General features: G+C 32.8%; 1 long non-coding RNA gene across 1 annotated transcript; it reads left to right on the top strand.

The window, feature by feature from the left end:
- Positions 1 to 1,476: 1,476 nt before the first annotated feature.
- LOC134693179 (uncharacterized) lies at positions 1,477 to 6,088 on the top strand. The gene is made up of 2 exons (XR_010102359.1): positions 1,477 to 1,847; positions 5,287 to 6,088. It is a non-coding gene; the product is annotated as an uncharacterized LOC134693179 (long non-coding RNA).
- The last annotated feature ends 14,495 nt before the right edge of the window (positions 6,089 to 20,583 follow it).

Raw genomic sequence — 20,583 nt, 5'->3', positions numbered from 1 at the left:
AGTTTCTTTTTGTCAAATTAGTCAAAACCGGAACTAACAAACCAGCACAAAAGTTCCAACGCCACTTATCAACCAGACAGAAAGTTCCATATGGAGGATTAATGCAAAGTAAATGTGAAACTTTTATATTTGAACCTTTCAAAGAGAAACCAAGATACTGATTACAAAAGTCAAAAGGAACTTAACATCTAGCCACAAAGTTCCTCTTTGGCAAATAAGTCAAAACCGGAACTAACAAACTAACCCAAAAGTTCCAACGGAACTTATCGACCAGTCATAAAGTTCCATTTGGAGAATTGATGCAAAGACCCACATGACACTAGAAGCCCGATTTCAGTCTGAAACGGCCATTTTGGTCTGATCACATCTTGATTGACTGGATTTACCGCTAGAGAAATTCGTCCAGATATTTCAGATCGTTTAGTCGCCGTTCAGATCGATAGCCTCATCAGGTAAATCAGTTCGTTAAGGCGTATCAAGACGGAAAAGACTGAATCATCTAACGGGTTGTTTAGACCCGTTAAGACCGTGTCAGACCAAAACAGACCATGGATACAAAGTTACGTCAAGATGTTGTCAGACCGTGTCCAGTCGTGTTCAGATTTTAATCATTTGGACACAAAACGAGTGAAACTTTCCCATTGTTTATCAGGGGTTGCTCCCCTTTTAAAAATAAAATAAAAGTTAGAAAGAAGACGGTTTATGTTAACTGAAAGTCTACCACGTCCCTTTAATCATGTTAATTAACTAAAAAAAATATTCAATTTGAATTCTTACTACATCCTATTTAACATGTTTTGTATATATTTTAAAAAATAGCTCAAAGTCATACTGCTGAACAAACCGCCGCGAAATGACTAAAAAAAATTCAACAGATTGCCGAAATAACATTTATTTATTGAATGTAAGCACCTGAACCTTTATATTAAAGGTTTACAAGTGATTACAATACATGTTTTTGCAATTACAGACTGTCGTGGGTGGTGAAAAATTTGTCATGTTGACGCAATAGATCATTTTTACACCCGTATTAAATAATTACGGATGTCGGCCGTGAACACACAGGCACTTGTCTCAGAAAATAAATTTCCTATATACCTTATTATAATAAGGTATATAGGAATTTTTTTTTTCTGAGACAAGTGCCAAAAAATTTCCTATATACCTTATTATAATGAGACAAGTGCCTGTGCGTGAACACTTGAAAACGCGTGATCTTAATAATTATGTTTAATTAAATTTAAGATGTAACATTTTTTAATATTGTAAATGAATGCATTCATTTAACTTTTAATGTTGGCTATATAAATTGCATTTGAGTGAGGCAGGGAAAAATATATATATATAACTAGAATCTATGTCTTTTCTCGTTTTCCGTTTACTGTCATGCCATTGTCCGTTCATTTTTGCCAGACTCATGCGTTTGACTTTCCATCTTTATTTTTCACTTAGTCTATAATTCGACAGCCTTTTATAAAAAAAATATTACACACCAGAAGACTTTGTTAAAAGATAAAGTTTGAATATTATAGCAGAAAAAGGCCAGTGTACCTGAAGTACATTTGAAGACCAGGTTATATATATTACATGAATACAGCATAATAAAGCTGGTTTAATTTGAATTACTATCCATTAGGGACATTTTCTGACGATAATTAATCAAATCTGACAAGTTTGATTAAAAACGGAAAATAAGCCCGTAAACGATTTAACGTTACCGTACCCTCTTTACTTGTCACATGTCGGCATCTTCAAATGGCAAATTTATTTTACACAAATTCGTTGACATGCCATGATGGTAGATGGACACTACAGCACAATATAAGCTGAGCTGGAAATTACAATTGGTGAGTAGAAATGAATAATATTTTAAAACATGCCTATCAGACATTAGCATCCAGTACTGCTGACAAAGTTGAAGTTTTAAATCAGTTTTTTACTAGTGTTTTTACTCAAACGGAGGACTTGAAAGATTATGATACTAATTCAGTGTCGAACAATTATTTAAATGATATTAATATTTGTCAGGAAGATGTGATAAAGAAACTTAATAAATTAAAGACAGATAAATCTGCAGGACCTGATGGTCTCCATCCGAAAGTTTTATATGAAGTTAGACATGCAATTTGTTATCCATTGTTTCTAATTTTTAATAAGTCTATCAAAGAGGGGAAAGTTCCAGACGATTGGAAAAATGCCATAGTATCACCGATATTTAAGAAAGGGAAAAAACTAAAACCTGGTAATTATAGACCTGTAAGCTTAACATCAGTGGTATGTAAGATATGTGAATCCATTATTAGAGACAATATTATGAAGTTTATTCTTACAAACAATCTTTTTACTAGTAGTCAATATGGCTTCCGTCCTGGTAGATCATGTGTTACTCAACTCCTAGAGGTTCTGGATGAGTGGTCAGAATTAATTGATAGTGGTTTTCCACTGGACTCGATTTTCCTTGACTTTTCCAAGGCGTTTGATACTGTACCGCATCAGCGTTTATTTTTGAAACTTGAAAAACTTGGAATAAAGGGATGCATTTTAAATTGGATAAAAAGTTTTCTATCTGGGCGTAAGCAATGTGTTCGTATAAATAACACAACATCAACATGGTCAGACGTTGTGAGTGGTGTACCTCAGGGAAGTGTTTTAGGACCAGTTCTTTTCTTAACATTTATAAATGATCTTCCTGATGTAGTAGAGGGCATAGTGAAAATTTTTGCTGATGATTGTAAAGTTTATTCTAAAGTCTCGTCAGATTATGAGCAAAGTAAGTTACAGGAAAATTTGGACAGATTATGTGAATGGTCAGATATGTGGAAATTAAAATTTAATGCTGCTAAATGTAAAGTATTGCATATTAATCCTGACAATGACCTGAAATATCGTTATACCATGTTGGATGAATCTGGAAATTTTATTGCATTATCTACAGTGAATGAAGAAAAGGATCTTGGAGTAACTTTCGAGTCTAATTTGAAATTTGAAAAACATATAAGTGATATTTATAACAAAGCGCAGAGAGTGTTGTCTCTTATTCATCATTCTTTTGATTACATGGATCAAGATATGTTTCTTACTATTTATAAATCAATAGTGCGTCCGCTGCTTGAATATGCGACATGCGTCTGGTCACCGTATCTTAAAAAAGACATCCGTAAACTGGAATCTGTACAAAGGAGGGCCACAAAACTGGTGAAAAATATTTGTCATCTTAATTATGAAGACAGGCTACGTTCATTGGGTTTGCCAACTTTGGAATATCGTAGGGATAGGAATGACATGATACAAGTCTACAAATCGTTGCATGGTATAGATGACATCGACTGGATGAAGCTATTTACTTTAGCACCATCTAATAATACTAGAGGTCACTCATTAAAACTGTTTAAAAAACAGTGTAAGACCACACATAGACTAAATACTTTTTCAATTAGAGTAGTGGATCAGTGGAATAACCTGTCTGATTTAACAGTGACGGCAAAGACTCTAAATAATTTTAAGTCTGCACTAAATGGCGAAAACTGGAACCCTTATAAATTCATATGTTCGTGTTAATTAAGTGTTCAGCTGCGCACACCCAAATAAGTGTTTTTTACTATAAGTTTAATATATATTATATATATATATATATTAATTATGAGAAGAGAAATGCATATACGACAATCCAAGATGAGGGGTCAGTAGAAGCCTTTGGCTTATTTAACGACCCGAAGATAAAGGTATAAAGGTATAAAGGTATGAGAATAATCATTGATCCGGCCAAGAGTTTGAAGGAAAGATGTTTACATTTGTTACATTTGTGCATACAGGTATGAATTGACTTTCTAATACACCACATTCTTGTACAGTAACTTGTTCAAAGGCAAAGTAAGAATTTGGGCTTGTAAAAAAAATTATTCCTGTGATTGGACCCCCCCCCCTTTTTGGAAGATCAATGCATGATTTGAAAAAGGTACATATAAACTATGGTTTAATTCCTCCCTTTTAAAAAGGGCTGGATACACACCTGTTTATTGCCTAAACCATTGTGTGTATTCACAATGGTTTGGTTGGGGGGGGAGGGGGGCCTATTACCAGACCTAACCCCCTGATGGAGTAACCCTAGTCCAAATAATTATGACGTCTGGCAAGGCTATTTTATTTTTTTTCTGAGACGCCTTCCTAGGACGTTGTAGGAAGGCGTCCCAGAAAAAAATTTAAATAGCCTTGCCAAACGTCATAATTATTTGGACTAGAGTAACCCTACATATTCATATTTATTGTATGTTTAATAATGTATTGATAACTGTCACGTCCTAAAATTTGCATGAAATATCTGTCACTGGATTTTTTATAACTCATAACCAACCAATCTTCACATGTATGTTACAATGATGATGCACCTATTTATATAGCCACTGGTGGGTGATGTACAATAATTATAATTTATCACATATTTGTTATGAATACCTTCAAGGCTTGGGTTTGCATATGCAATAACCTCTAAATTGCCGGGGGCAAAAAAAAGAGTATATTGATATTGTGCCCTGATTCCAAATGATGTGACAGCATTGCGTCCTTAACGACAATTTTTTACACTTTTGTGATAAGAAATTTAAGATAATTTTCCAGGCATGTTTCATTAAATTGCAGGCGCGGATCCAGAGGGGGGTTCCAGGGGTTGGAACCCTTTCTCTTTTTGAGGATCAATGCATTTGAATTGGGACATGTAATTGGAACCCCCCTTTGTCCTGGTTTTCAAAATGGCTGGACTCTCCCCTGAATTGTTATCAATGATTTGTTTTGCTCTAAATTTTGTAGAACTTAAATATAACATGTTATAATCTATGCATACCATTGCTTTGTCATGTATGTAGTAATATTCTACAAATTCTATTTTGAAATAAAAAAGTATTATTAAAAGAATTTGTTGAATTATTATTACTACAAATATCACAAATCAAATACATGTAGTTACTGTAAATTCAGAAATTATTGCTTGCAAATTATTGCGAATTTTTCATTTTAGACTTAAATGCGATTTTAATTTTTACGATATTGTGAAAAATCCTGTTTAATTCATATAAAATATCATAAAATGTGCGTTTAAGTTATTGCGTTTACAACTCAGTCGCATTTTTCGCAATAATAAAAACCTCACATTAATTTCTGAATTGACAGTAGTATATAAAATAGTATTAATCATGTTAATGCTATTGACTTATTTAATTTTATACATGTTATAGAAGTCGCATGTAATACAAGTTATAAATACTTAATTCTTAATGTAAATTTTTTTTGTAGATAAGATATCACATTGGTTTGAGCATGATTCCCAGCAAGATTATGAAGGGGCATATATATCATATATACATAGGAAATATATAGTGTCACTAAATTACTCTCATACGGTACCTCACCTCTGTAGCTGTAAATTGCGAAACGGTGGATTCATTCATAATTTTGAGTTACTTATTGCAATTGGAAATAACGTTGATAAAGCTAACAGCATTATGCCATGATGTTGATGGGATGTTCTGATTGGACAAAAAGGAAATTGTGAATTGAACAAATAGCAAACTTGAAATTCATAGGAAAAAAAGTAGGAAATTGGAATAATGAAAATTCATAGTTTCAGTGATTATCTTACAATCATCATGATCATTGTCAATACTACAAGTGCATCATCATGATCATATATATCTGAATTCACCTTGGATAATTATACATTTAAAATAAGAATTTGGATATAATAAGAATTTCTGTGCTGGCGTTGCTACTGTTGGCTTCATGTACCACCAGCTGGGAAAGTTAAACCTTTTTGACCTTTCGTGAGGGTCTGTCACGGTCCGTCACAATTGGTTAGTGTCATATATGCATGATTATGGAAGTTTCACCAACCTAGACAAGCTTTACAGCCCTGGCACGGTTGTTGGTTGCACTTAGAGTCAAATGACAGCTTGCTGTATACATTTGTAGTTCAAATAGTCTGAATGAATCTACATGTATGGTGACAATCTTCTAAATTACTGTTCATTCTGAAACTGGCATTTTATACTAGTACATGTAGTAGTCGAACATATTAAACAATACATGTACTTCAAAGTATCAATTTATTTTGTCTCGCCTTACATGAAAGTCATGAAAGTTGGTTGTATATATGCAAGAAATATGTATTACAGTCTTGGGGTGATGATGTAAGCTATTTTTAATAGAGCTTTAAATTTATAAAAGCTAAAAGAGCTGGTTCAGGGAATGAGTGTAAAATATACTGTTACATTTTATTACATGTAATTGGATACATTTTATTAAATATGAGTACCTTGCAAGGTCTACTTGTCTATCAGGTTAGGTTGACCTGACCTTAATTTTATTTCATGGATAATCTAAGTGATTTAGGTTATTTCAGTTTAATACAATGTTAACATGGTTAGGTTTGTTTCTCAGATACTTCGTAATGAAATTAGAGACTGGAAATGGGGAATGTGCCAATAAGACAACAACCTGACTACAGAGCAGACAACAGCAGAAGGTCATCAATGTTTGAATTGTTTCTCAGAAGCTGTAAGCTACATTGAACATGTTGGAAACAAACATAATTTTTGTTTTGCCTAAGGAGATATGGTATCAGGGGTGAATCCAGCCATTTAAAAAAGGGGGGGTTCCCAACCCAAGACAAAAGGGGGGGTTCCAACTATATGTCCCCATTCCATGATCGTCCAAAAAAGGGGGGTTCCAACCCCCTGAACCCTCCCCCTGGATCCACCACTGGGTATGAATTTTGATGAGACGACTTGCATTACTTAAACTATAAACCATGTAGACCAAGTGATTTTCTTTTTAGTCACTATATAATAGGTCACTGCACACCCTTCAGCAAAGACCAAAAACTTAAACTTCATGATGAGCACCCTATAAATGGCTCTGCTTGGAAAGAGCTAGGCTTCTAACAGAGTTAATGTAAAAAATTCAGACGAGAACCCAACAGTGATGACAACTTGATTTATACTAGTATACATGAGCTACAAACAAACAAATATGTGATAAACAGCAATCAACAAAAACACTACAGACAAAAAATTAAGGGAAGACTATTTAAATATAAAAAAAGAAGATGTGGTATGATTTCCAATGAGACAACTCTCCACAAAAGACCAAAATGACACAAACATTAACAATTATAGGTCACCGTACAGCTTTCAACAATGAGCAAAGCCCATACCGCCTAGTCAGCTAGAAAAGGCCCCGATAACTATAAGAAAAAGTAAAACGATTCAAACGAGAAAACTGACGGCCTTATTTATGAAAATAAATGAACAAAAACAAATATGTAACCAAGGATTTGTATAGTGTCTCACTATACAAATCCTTGATGTAACACAAAAACAAACGACAACCACTTAATCACAGGCTCCTGACTTGGGTTTATTTACTTTAATGTAAAGTAAATAAAATTAACTAATGTCTTGTACAAGTATTACCCTGACGTTCCGTGAAAATTGTTTTCAAAAATCTAATTTGTCCATAATTCTTTTATGTAATAAACTTATTTAAATAAATTCAGACCTTCACCTGTCTGATCACCAGCATGGCTAAAGGTATTACTCCCAGATGTATTGGCAGGTGACACCTCCAGGTATTCAAGCGATTTCCTGTCGGACTTGCAAGTTCATGCATCATTTCACTTCTGTCAGTGTACACGACCGAAAACTTGAATCTTTCCATTTTAAACTTTCAGGTGCATAGGTAATCATTTGATAATATACATCTCTGTCCTGCGTGTCCGATAGTGATACACTAGTCATTACTGTTTATAAATAACATTTCTGGTGTAAAGAATATTATTCATAAAAATTTAAATAATTCCAAAAAAGAGATTTGATAAAATAAAAATTTGCTTACACATTTTTTCCAATGGTAAATTTGGGGAAATGTAAGTACTCGTTGTCAAAAGTAAAGGCCAGTTTGAAACATACAAGAAAAATTGATTTAACAAAAATATATATATACGCACTTAACGACCATTCTTTTATACGCCTTGATAGAAAGTTACGGAACTATAGATAGTTGCAATTTAAAATTATATACATTTTTACATTGAACATAAGAAAGAAATAAAATTGAGAATGGAAATGGGGAATGTATCGAAGAGGAAGCGGAAGGTCACCAACAGGTCTTCAATGCAATGTAACGAGAAATTCCCGCTCCTGGAGGTGTCCTTTAGCTGGCCCCTAAACAAATATATACAAGTTCAGTGATAATGAACACCATACTAATTTCCAAATTGTACACAAGAAACTAAAATTTAATAATACAAGACTAACAAAGACCAGAGGCTTCGGACTTGGGACAGGCGCAAAAAATGCGGCGGGGTTAAACATGTTTATGAGATCTCAACCCTCCCCCTATACCTCTAGCCAATGTAGTAAAGTAAACGCATAACAATACGTACATTTAAAATTCATTCAATTCAAGAAAAGTCCGAGTCTGATGTCAGAAGATGTAACCAAAGAAAATAAGCAAAATGACAATTAAACATAAATAAACATGCAATTTGCCCCCTCCCTTTTTGGGAAAAAAATTGGTTGCTTATATAGGGAATCACTGAACCGTGACTGGAGCGGTCCCTCTCTTAGGTCAGTCAGTGGGCCATCACTTACGAAAATTCCTGGGTCCGCCACTGAGCATGTTATCATGGGATGTCGATGGACTATTGTATACCAAAAGAAGAAGAAGAGAACCAATTTGAATTAAAAACAGGTCGATATTTAACCTGCTCTGGTTCGTCGAAGTAATGGACAAAGTAAAATCACAGATTTCTATTTAAATAAAATTGTTCTCGAACAAAGGAAGGAATTCGTCATCACAATTGTTGGGTATAATGTATTATAATGTGAACATCGTTCTGAAGTACTGTATGCCAAATTTTCTGTTCCAACATGCACGTTATATATATGCTACCTGACGTCCCAAGAGAATTTTCTGTTCCGACATGCATGTTACCAAGATATGTGAATATTTTCTTGGAAAAGTATTCAGTAACAAAGTTTCAAATTAATATCGGGATTTATTTTCTTTCTTGATATATTCAGTAACAGCAAAAAGAATAACTTGACTGCTTGTCCGCTAAATTGGGCTGTTCTTGCCAGATAAAAGACTTATAGTTAAATAACTCGAAAAACTTTTAATTTGTATTTTTTTGTTTTATTTATTTTCATCACTAGATAGCTGAAATTTATTGGGAAACTTGCATTTCGGACATATTCTTTGCTTCTTATCTCGAATTAAAGAGTGTTATAAACTTTTTCAAATGTTGAATACGCAACCAACAAATGGAAGTTTTTAACGACCTTGACTGGCTATACAGCCCTTGCACGGTCGGCCCTGGCTTGCGCCTTTTTGGGCATTAAATAATTTAATATGTTTACCATGTGGTAATTTAAATAATTTAGAACGATGAGAAAGTTTAATAAAAACAAAAATTTAAAAAGCAAAAATTTGGATAAATAAATGAATAAAAAAAGTAAAAAATTTAAGATTAAGTAAATAATAAAATAATATAATACGCAACCAAATCTCCAAGTATTATTTATGTTTCTGGTAAAGGCGTTTGATTGGGTATTAGTTTGAGGTAGGCGTGTTTTCGGAAACATTCCTCCAATCAGACCTATTTGACATACATGTGTGCGCTGATGCGTGTACACTGGCTATTGTAACGGCACGTGTGACTGTCTCATATCGAAATCTGTCGAGCGTGACCAATGTTTATTGTAGAATTTTTTGTCATGTGGTCAAATTATTTGACATACAAGTTTTAAATTTGCATTTTGAAAGATTATTTTCGGAAGTTGTCCCGTATATACTATTCTAAAGTGTTAGAGAGAAAAAAACAAGACTTTAAAGGAAAGATACATATCAACGGAGAATATAACCTGAGAAAACTATACTAGTCTACTAGCATAATAGTCAAAGATATAAAACATGTATTATATGGCTCTGATATTAAATTTAACGTGTTCTGGAAAATTTTGACAAAATATAATTGCACGAATTTTTAATCGATCGCTGACCTTTAATTCTAGAAGTGACTTGTGACTGTTATAAACATGCAGAGACAATTCTATGCATTATGGTTTAAGTTTACAATGAACACACTATAGTTATACATTTTCCTTTTAAATATCAAATAGACAATCACCTTTCGGATAGACTTGCTTTTTCTTTCTTTTCGTAAAAATTATCATTCGTCCATTAAGAGACATAAATTACAAGTTATATATGTCTCTGGTTTATTATATTTGATTACTTCAAAAATGCTTCAAAATACTATGAGCCTGTATTGGGGTCCCAACCGATCACACAAAAAAAAGGGGCGAGTTCCAACTATATGTCCCCGTTCAAATGCATTGATCGTCTTATAAGTTTATGACTCAACGGTTTCCTCCAACAATATGGTTTGATAAATTTCTTTCGAAGTTCATTACTTTTCACATACTAAAATAAAATGATATTCATCTTCAATTACTTGTTTATCACACATAATACAAAATCTCGGATATGTCTCAATATTATAAAATCGACAAGTTTCTATATTCAAACAGTGAGCAGATATATGCGGTATTTACAAATGAATGGTTTTATAAATATAATTTACAGCATGATCTTAATAAAATTGTTGGGGTCAAATACATCTATGCAACATACATTTAGGCGAGTCTTCAAAAAATAGTACATTTCACTATTAAAGCTACCGTTTAATCTATCTTTGAATTCAAATTAAAACAAATTCACTTTTTTTACACCCTGATGTAACCGTATTTTTAAAGTGTTGTCATCCGTATCAATAAATTGTTTAATAAAATTGAAGTGCATGAGTATTATTAACGTCTAGGATAAGTGTGAGATTTCTCTGTTGATGGGAATAAACAAAATTTAGCTGAATTTGTATTATTTAAATTAATGAAAAGGCAAGCTAGTGTGTGTTTGAAATGATATTGTTGAAATGGATTTATAGCATGAAAAATGTGTGTAACTGATTTTACGTTGACTTGGACTGCGAATTTGAAAATAATATATTTGTGAAATCACATTCTACAAGATGACATATTTTGTAAGTACGTTTAATATACTCTATAACCTTTCATTCTAATTATAGTATCTTTGAAATGCATTTTATAGCGGACTATGCGGTATGGGCTTTGCTCATTGTTGACGGCCGTACGGTGACATATAGTTGTTAATGTCTGTGTAATTTTGGTTTCTTTTGGACAGTTGTCTCATTCGCAATCATACCACATCTTCTCTTTTATATTTATATAGCTATTACTTGCAACTGCCACATGTACATGTTCTAGACTCGTGTCGCTGAAAGAGGTCTCCTTTCAAGTTTGGTGAAAATAGGTGGAAAAAAGCCACACTCACTTATAAGATATATACATGCTCTCAGTCTGACTGTTGCATTTTGAACAAACGAGTGAAAGTCCAGCGCCATGTAGAACAAAATAGTTTCAACATTCATTTATCATTATCATGATCTTGACCTGCATGGATATATGCATTTAACTTGCAACTGTACGGTTAAACAAACCGGTTATTGATGGCTGCACAAAAATCTTTAACCTCAGACAAAACATGAAATTAACTGTTCAGGAAAAACGAAGTCCATCTAGTAGTAAAATACGGAAAAATGAAAATAAATATATGCAAAATTTTCCCCTGGATACTGTGTTTTGGACATAAAGAAGCCAATGTCCCAATTTCCCGAAATTCCATTATGTTTGACAACGATTTTGATGTAAAACAAAACTTTAACCACAGACTGAACCTAAATGCTGAATTAGTCGGCGTGAATGCTGACGACGGAACCTTTATTTTTTACCAATTAATTAAATGAAATTGCGCCATATTTACCTGTAAATATTTTTTTACCTATAGCAAAAGAAAAGCAAATGGTATGTTGTCAGAGCTACCTTAAAAAAATAAAAAATCCAGAGCTCTTCAAAATTGAAGAAGAAAACTAAGAAAAGAAAGATTTAAAATATGTGCGTCAGTAAATGTATATAGAGAGAAGAAAACTTCACCGGCTCAACTTAAATTCCAGCCGAATTTCACTGAATAGTGGATGCTATTGGTGTTGTTACAAACAAAGATGATGACTTTGTATTGTGTCACGATCCAGAAAGCGGGATCATTTTATTAGGATGCAAAGCTAATTTAAAATTTAAAATTTCTGTGTACAATTTCAGAGGAAGTTTTTGCTGGTATCTATAAAATTTGTCCAAAATATTTCAAACAACTTTATACTATACATGCATGGCTTCAAGATAGGACATTATATATGTGTCTATTCTCAACTACAAATACCAGCCTTTAGTTCAATGATGTACAGAGACATTTTAAGGTGTAACTGTGTATATTTATACAAGTGAACGTTTTAATTCAGCATACTTTTTGTTATTAAAATGACTTTAACTCCGCCAGTCGGTAAACTGCCGATCCCGAGCCCGAAGGAGGGAAGTCAATCATTTAGTTATTTTATATAAATAAAAAAAAAATTGGCGCAATTAGATGATTATTTTATTGGCGCAAATGATACATATAGTTTTGAAAATTAAGTGGCGCCAAAGAAGTATTGGCGCAATTAAGTTGTGGCGCAAATGAGTTACTTTTTGGCACAAATAGATATCGCCCGAAATAATAGCTTAAACCCTTTCAAACTATTCTATTAATCTCTCCATGCCATATGGCATAGGTTATGATTAGCCCTCGGGGAAAAACAGTCAAATGAAGGGATAATTATTACAAGTACGTGTATTCCCGACAAACAATGACAATTACCAAATTCGTTCATTACGTGTAAATGAATGCATTTTGTAAAAACATTAAATCTGTATTTATATAACTGTACAAATCACCCATGCAGAAATATATATACACATGGAAAAAAGTATTGCAACACCTTAATTTTTTAAAACATGAAAAATTAGTCTCTTATTTTGGATGGAATATGATAAAATATTTGTAAAATAATATTGAAACGTAGTTAATGATAACATTGGCTTTAAATCGAACAAAAAATGTATGAAAAAAAAGGTTTTTTCGAACTAAAATTTTTATAACAAAATGAAGTGTTTTTTGTACAAAAAAATGCATTTTACAAGTTTTACTGTAGACGAACTTTACAATGTCAGACATTTCAAAATTAATCTTTAAAAGATTGTTCACATCATGGTTGGTCGTTATACGCCAAAGAATTAGTACTTTGGGCGCAGCTTCCATTCAATACGACGAAAGTAAGCGATCCATGGTAAAAAAGACATTTAAAGGGCACATATTTATCTTTCGTCTGACAGCACGTATACACCGCAGTTATCGTGAATTATATAAACATATAAAAAAAAAATAACATTATTTTTTTAAGACAAAACAGAGAAAAGAACTGATAAGTGCGGGTATTCCATGCGCCTTGCCTCCTTTATGTTTCGATATTTTAGAAATTAATTATTCTTCTATCTATTATAACACGTGAAAACTACACCGGTGAGTTCCATATATGTCTTCAACTTACAGCTGGTCCTGAAAATGCATGAAATATTTGCCACTGGACTTTTAACAACCAACAATCAATCACACTACAACTTAAAGTATATATAGTAGTGAAATACAAAATGAATATTATAATGATACAATTAGCAAAAAAAATAGAATACAAATACACACTACTTTATTTAACTGACATAATTTAAAGGAATACTCTGTAAACTATATAAGTAGAGAAGCGAAAAGTTTCTTTTGAATACTTAACAAACTTCCGAACAGTTCATGTTTTTTTGCTCAATTTAAAATCTTGAAAACATAAGCATGTATATTAAAAGCTGACGATCAGACATCACTAATACGTGTATACACAAATTCATTAATTCTTTATTAACGTTTAGCCCTACGGCACCTTTCTATTAAGAATGATGATGAGAGTAATTGTAATATATAATAGGCATGTACTTTCTTACGTTACGGATCATTGATTTTGTTACCTGTTGACCCGGTTGATTACTAGCACGTGCCATCGAACTCAACCATTTTAACTAAAATAGATTTTGTTTAAGTTAACGCCATATGTATACTAAGTACAGTATACCTATCATATGGATTAGAAAATGCATATTATACGGTGATACTTTAACACTGTCCCGACAGAGACTGAATGAATGCAGTATGATGATCAGGTTTCGGGATCCGAGAAGTCTTTTTTCGAATTTCCGGATGTCGGGAATATTTTTTTCCAACTTAAATAGAGTAAATCTCACTAAATTAATACACATGCAAACAAAAAGCAACAGCTTCAACGGTTAACTAGGACATATATCAACAGAAAACGAATTAAAGCAAATGTCATACATAAAACCAAAATATGCATGTGTTAATTTGCCTCCGGTGCATTTCTGTGGATCCTTAACTTTTTTAGGTTACGTTTAGGATTTTCCGTTACTAATCTTCAAATACGAAAAACATTTTCACCGGTGTTCACAACATTTTAAGGTTTATGGCATACATTCTGGTGTGTATACAATTAACATACGTCCTTGCATTTAATTACCAATATACATTTATATAAACTAACATTTATTAAAAAAATAAACAACATATATAGACGAATAATTTAGACGTTGCGCACGGTATTGGTGTCACTTTAGAAATATGGGTTAGATGGCGGATTATTCAAATTCAAGCTCTTATCCTATACAATAAATAGCCATGTTATGCATATCATTCGAAAGGAAATAAACCATAGAAATCAATAACATAGATGAAATTGTGCTTAGTCTATTTTTTAATGAAAAAAAATGCTCATTTCGATGCCTATAACGTCATTTTAAGGGTGTCCCGCTGTTACAATTTTGTTTTATGTGCGTCTTTGAAATCCCAGTGCGGATTCATTAGTAAGTAGAATGGTTTAAAATTTTACAACTATATTGTATACATTTAACGTTAAATGAAGTAATAGACGTTTTTAACTATAAGAGTAGGAAGATCGTCAGAAAAGTTTAAACAAACAAGAGAAAAAATGTCCCAATTTGCTGCTCAACCCGTAAAAAAACTTTCTGTCTTCAATTTCATAATATATAACATACGAAAATGGATTTTAATAATATCAGAAAAATTATACATGTTCCGAAGAAGCTATCTGAAGTCATCATTATGTAACTGCGGTCTTATTTTAAAAACATCGTCATTTTTCCCGTGTCCAATAAAATGTCACGATGGACAAAATAACACAAAGAATAATTCAGAGGCTTTTTATCAAACGAAAGTCCACTATATCTCAAATTTTTATCACCTGTTGACTGATATGAATGGAAAATACATTTAATTTCCTTTAAAATGATATGACAAGTACTCTTGTTTGAGTTGCAGGTAGAAAATCCGAAACGATCTAAGATGTCCAATGAAATGTCCCCGTAACCGTAATTTGACGTTCGCGTTATAATAACGTTAAACTGGTATACGACTTTTTTGCATATTTGGCATATATAACATATTTTAATGAAATGGTCTGATCTGTATAAAATAAAGTTCTCGTTTGCATTAAAATTGAGATCTTCATTGTTTCAAGGATATAAGATGTCGAAATATTTAACTGGGATACTCCATAAAGACAAGGCCCCGGAACTATAACAAAGAGAAAACTAACTAATGACCACACTCCCACTTTATAAAAGCAAGATACATTGAAAAAGGAAATGCAAACAAAAGTGAGATCTTCTTAATTATCCTCCTCAGCCAGATAGTATCTGTAATTTCTAGCGTTGCTATTAAAAAATTTGAACTATACACATGAATGAAAATCCTCACAATTATTAAATCTTATGAGAAAAAGTACTCCTTAGTCGTGAACATTTCAGTTAAACGTGCAATAATTTTTTGTTGTTGCATCGACTCATTTACTGACAAAAAGTGTTATCAGAGAAAAACTCGTATGCCATAATATTTCAATATAGCTTACGATCATTTTTATTAATCTACTGTGAGTACATCTACCTAGCAATGTGTATGAAAAATAGGGTTATTGCATTTAGAAGTAGTGTGACAGAATGAAGTTTATTTTCTCAAATCTCCAACAGTACTGCCTGGTAAATAGGCATGTTTTTGAAATTAAAAATTTCTCTTTTACCATTTGTTGAGAAAGAACGAAAAAGAGAGAGAGATAGAGATTAGTTGTCGATGGCACACAAAAATGTAGCAGCTAGCTCTAAGGTATTAATTTACAGACACTCCAAACTCATTCGAGAAAGAAAAAAATAACAAATCAATCTTTTATGTGCAAATTTTTTTTGTTGTTGTGCAAAGTATATTTTTTTTTATCTTCACATAACGCCACAAAACATAGATTGAAAATTGATTCTTACATCGCGATGACCGTGAGGGGATTATTTCCGATGTATTGTTGCCATAGATATTTTACTTTCGTTTTTGACTGGTAACCGATCGCAAAAATTCGCGGATATCATCGAGTGCAAAATAACATATCTTATCGCTTGTTATAAAGTCATTTCTGCAATGAATACTCATCAGAACGGAAGTTAATAATACAAACATATTGTGTCGTTAGAAATATGTTTATGCATTAAAATATATGCACACGTACAAAAGAAATGTGTTAACGCATGCGGAGGAATTTCACAAGAAATTTTTGTGGGAAATGATGAATGTCTACTCAAATCCAATCTATGGGAAAAATCGAATTGTTATTGAAGAGTGTCTACCATGCACGTGTACTGCACTTTAATTAGAATCGTAGAATAGAATGATAAACAATTGGATGAAAATTATACATACATGTAACTGCTATATACAAATATTAATATAATATGTAACAACACATCAGACGGTATACTGATTTGTATCACCACAATATAATAGATATTAAAGCAGTGAGGTTGAATTCCCTGTCATTTATTCATTATCCACACACGAACTTTTCTCAGGAAAAAATACATAAATCTCAGTTTCAGGTATAGAAATGTGATTTTTTTTCTGAGACAAGTGCCTGTGACCATCCACAAGAACGTGCGGTCATCCGATGTTCAGTATTTCAGTTCTTTGATTATACTTGTAAAACAATGCAAACTCGAAACAAAAAGATTGAAACCGAAAACACAAAAGTAATCAGTTTGGAAACGTTTTTTTTTAAGTCTAAGAAGATTTAGTGTAAACCGATATACTCTGTTATATGTTGAAAATGGAAGCGCTGAACCAAATATAACCAATAGTATATAAAAAGTGCATGGAATGCATTCCTGGTCCATATTTGTTCGCTTGAGAGAAAAATGTATCTATGTGAACATGCACATATAGCAATTACTAAAAAATACACATCTAGTAAAATGAAAATAATTGTATCATTCAAAATCGGATTTCGACCTGCTTGTAATCTGTAAGGTAGGTATTGGTCTGTGTAAGAATTTTCTATACTTTGCCAAATTCTATAATTTCAAATATAATAAAAAAAAAATGATCGCCGACCCTTATTTGAAGCTTGAATTTGTGTAAAAATATCACATGAAAGGACAGCTCGTAAAATATGTTTCCGAAAGCAAAAACACAACAATACAGAATCCCCGTTCTCAAAATAAAGTAAGAAGATGCGGCCGTATGACGAGACAAACTTCCATTAATATAAAGACCAATTAATAATGTCTATAGGTTACTCTATTGCAATCAACAATGAGCAAAACCCGTACCGTATAGTCAGCTATAAAAGACCCTTAAATGGCAAATGTAAAACATTTCAAACGAGAAAACTAACGGCCTGATTTATGTAGAAAATGTGTAAATTCCTACATAACATGAATTTTCTTAATTATTTGGTAAAACAATCCTGATTTAAAAATTGTAATCAATGAAAACATTTCATTGAATACAATTTTCATTATCACTGAACTAGTACAAAATATATATTTGTTTTGGGGCCAGCTGAAGGACGCCTCCGGGTGCGGGAATTTCTTGCTACATTGAAGACCTGTTGGTGACCGTCTGCTGTTCTTTTTTCTATGATCGGGTTGTTGTCTCTTTGACACAATCCCCATTTCCATTCTAAATTTTATTAAATATTTTCTTTTTAAAGAAAATAGTTTAGACCCCGACCATCTTTAAATCATTGAAAGTTGGCAACGGCATTTCTTTTACAAAAATAGGCAGTTAGTTTTCTCGTCTTAATTGTTTTATGTTGTCATTTCGGGACCTTTTATAGCAGACTATGCGGTATGGGCTTTGCTTTTGAAGGCCGTACAGTGACCTATAGTTGTTAATTTCTGTGTCATTTTGGTCTCTTGTAGAGAGTTGGCGATCATACCACATCTTCTTTTTATATATTTCAATCATTTTACAAGACATCAAATTGTTATTTTGTGTTATTGTTGCATCTAGTAATAATTCTTCGCAAAAAATTAAAAAATGTTCATGTATTTAAAATTTTGTTCAAATTCAATGGAATTTTCTATTTGCACCGCCTTAAAAAAAAATAAAACCATACAAAGAAGCAACTTCGAAAATCTCTGTAATATAAGCAGCATTTCACATGAGTAGATCTGAATATAAGGTCAACGTTTGAAACTTTCCGCGGAACAACGTCAAAATCGTCGTTTTATTAGGAACGTCGTGTAACGCAAAGTGGCACAAATACCGTGCGTAACGTCTTATTAGTTCCTCGACAAAACAAGAAAAGAAATAAAGAATCAACAGAAGATTTAATTTTTCTTTGTAATTAATCAAAATAATACTTCAAACAAATCCTAATATAAAAAAAAAACATATATACAAATTAATCTAAAATGCATTATCGAGTAGAAGGGGCGCAACTCGTGTTATCAAACCGGTATACTAAACGGATCTAAACAGGGTCTGAACATGTTGAACGTAATTTTGTATCAATGGTCTGTTTTGGTCTGACACGGTCTTAACGGGTCTAAACAACCCGCTAAACGATTCAGTCTTTTCCGTCTTGATACGCCTTAACGAACTGATTTACCTGATGAGGCTATCGATCTGAACGGCGACTAAACGATCTGAAATATCTGGACGAATTTCTCTAGCGGTAAATCCAGTCAATCAAGATGTGATCAGACCAAAATGGCCGTTTCAGACTGAAATCGGGCTTCTAGTGTGAGGAGGGGGTATTCTTCCCTCTTTTAAGGGTACTATGAATACTAAATTTGCATGATAATGCAACTTAATCCGTTTTATGTCAGCTATGAAAAACAAATTAAATTTTGCTGGGAGAGTTTGGTCTTCCCCATCAGTTCATCAAAATTTAAACACATTTCATTATTTGTCCCCAAAGAAACCCCTTTCAGTGTTTTGGGTATTCTTGTAAATAAATGATTTGCTCTAAGTTCCATTATGAATAATAAGAATTCATGAACATTAAGGAATCTAATTGGAGTTTCTGACACCAAATTTTCAATTGACATTTATCCGTTTCAGATCCGTTCATCATCCATTTTATCAGTTATACTTGCGGTAGAAGTCCGTTTCACATTCGTCCAACATCCGTTTTATCCTTCAGACGTCCGTTAGAAGTCATTTGGTGAATTAATTTGCCAGACATCCAAGGAATGTATAACGGACGCGTAACGGATACAAAACGGAAACGAAACGGACGAGTACCGTACAAAATTGACGCTCACCGGACGTTCAACGGACATGTCATCCGTTGTACGTCCGTTCAAAGTTTTGAACATGCTCAAAATTTCCACCGGACAGAACAGACGTCGACGGATAAAATGTACGCTAAACAGGCATGCAACGGAAATGAAGGGACGTCTAACGGACATGAACGGATTGGAAAAAAGTTATCCGTTAGGCATCCGTTCGAGCTATCCGTTAAGGTGTGACCGAGTCTTTAAATTGAAATATTGTTTATTTGTAATGATTGTCATGTGTGTCTATGTAACCATCCAGTATTTGGATTTTACACCAATGGTATGATTTGATTTGATTTTATTTGGATCAAAGATGAACGTTGTTTTTTGGGAAATATATAAAAGATGATGTGGTATGGTTACCATTAAAATGCACCAGAGACCAAATGAAGTAAAAGTTAGCAACTATATAGTTCACAAAGAAGGATTCACTGAAACTAAAGCATTAATTATGAAAACGGTTTCTCTGACCATGTATTAAACCAGTAAAATATGATACAACTCAATTCATTTTTTACGTTTGTCAGTTTTAGAAAATATCATATAGCCTCTCGAAAATATTTTCTGAAAATATTGTTTAGGGAAACAATGTTTAAATAAATCTACAAATAGACCGTTATCTTATATTTTACTGGGATAATACAAACAAATGGAATAAGGAACTATTAATAAATTTGATAAAAATGCGTTATTATATCATACGTACATTGTGAACTTTTTCAACTAATTTGTATAGTTCGTTTGTATGTTGTACTGTTATTCTACTGTTCTAGGTTAGGGGCGTGTTTGGGATTTGGCTAACATGTTTAACCCCGCCACATTCTGTTCGTATGTGCCTGTCCCAAGTCAGGAGCCTGTAATTTAGTGGTTGTCGGTTGTTTATGAGTTAAATATTTTTTTT

The sequence above is a fragment of the Mytilus trossulus genome, chromosome 12, assembly GCF_036588685.1.
Source record: "Mytilus trossulus isolate FHL-02 chromosome 12, PNRI_Mtr1.1.1.hap1, whole genome shotgun sequence".
Lineage (NCBI taxonomy): Eukaryota > Metazoa > Mollusca > Bivalvia > Mytilida > Mytilidae > Mytilus > Mytilus trossulus.
This window is presented reverse-complemented; position numbering and strand designations above follow the sequence as displayed.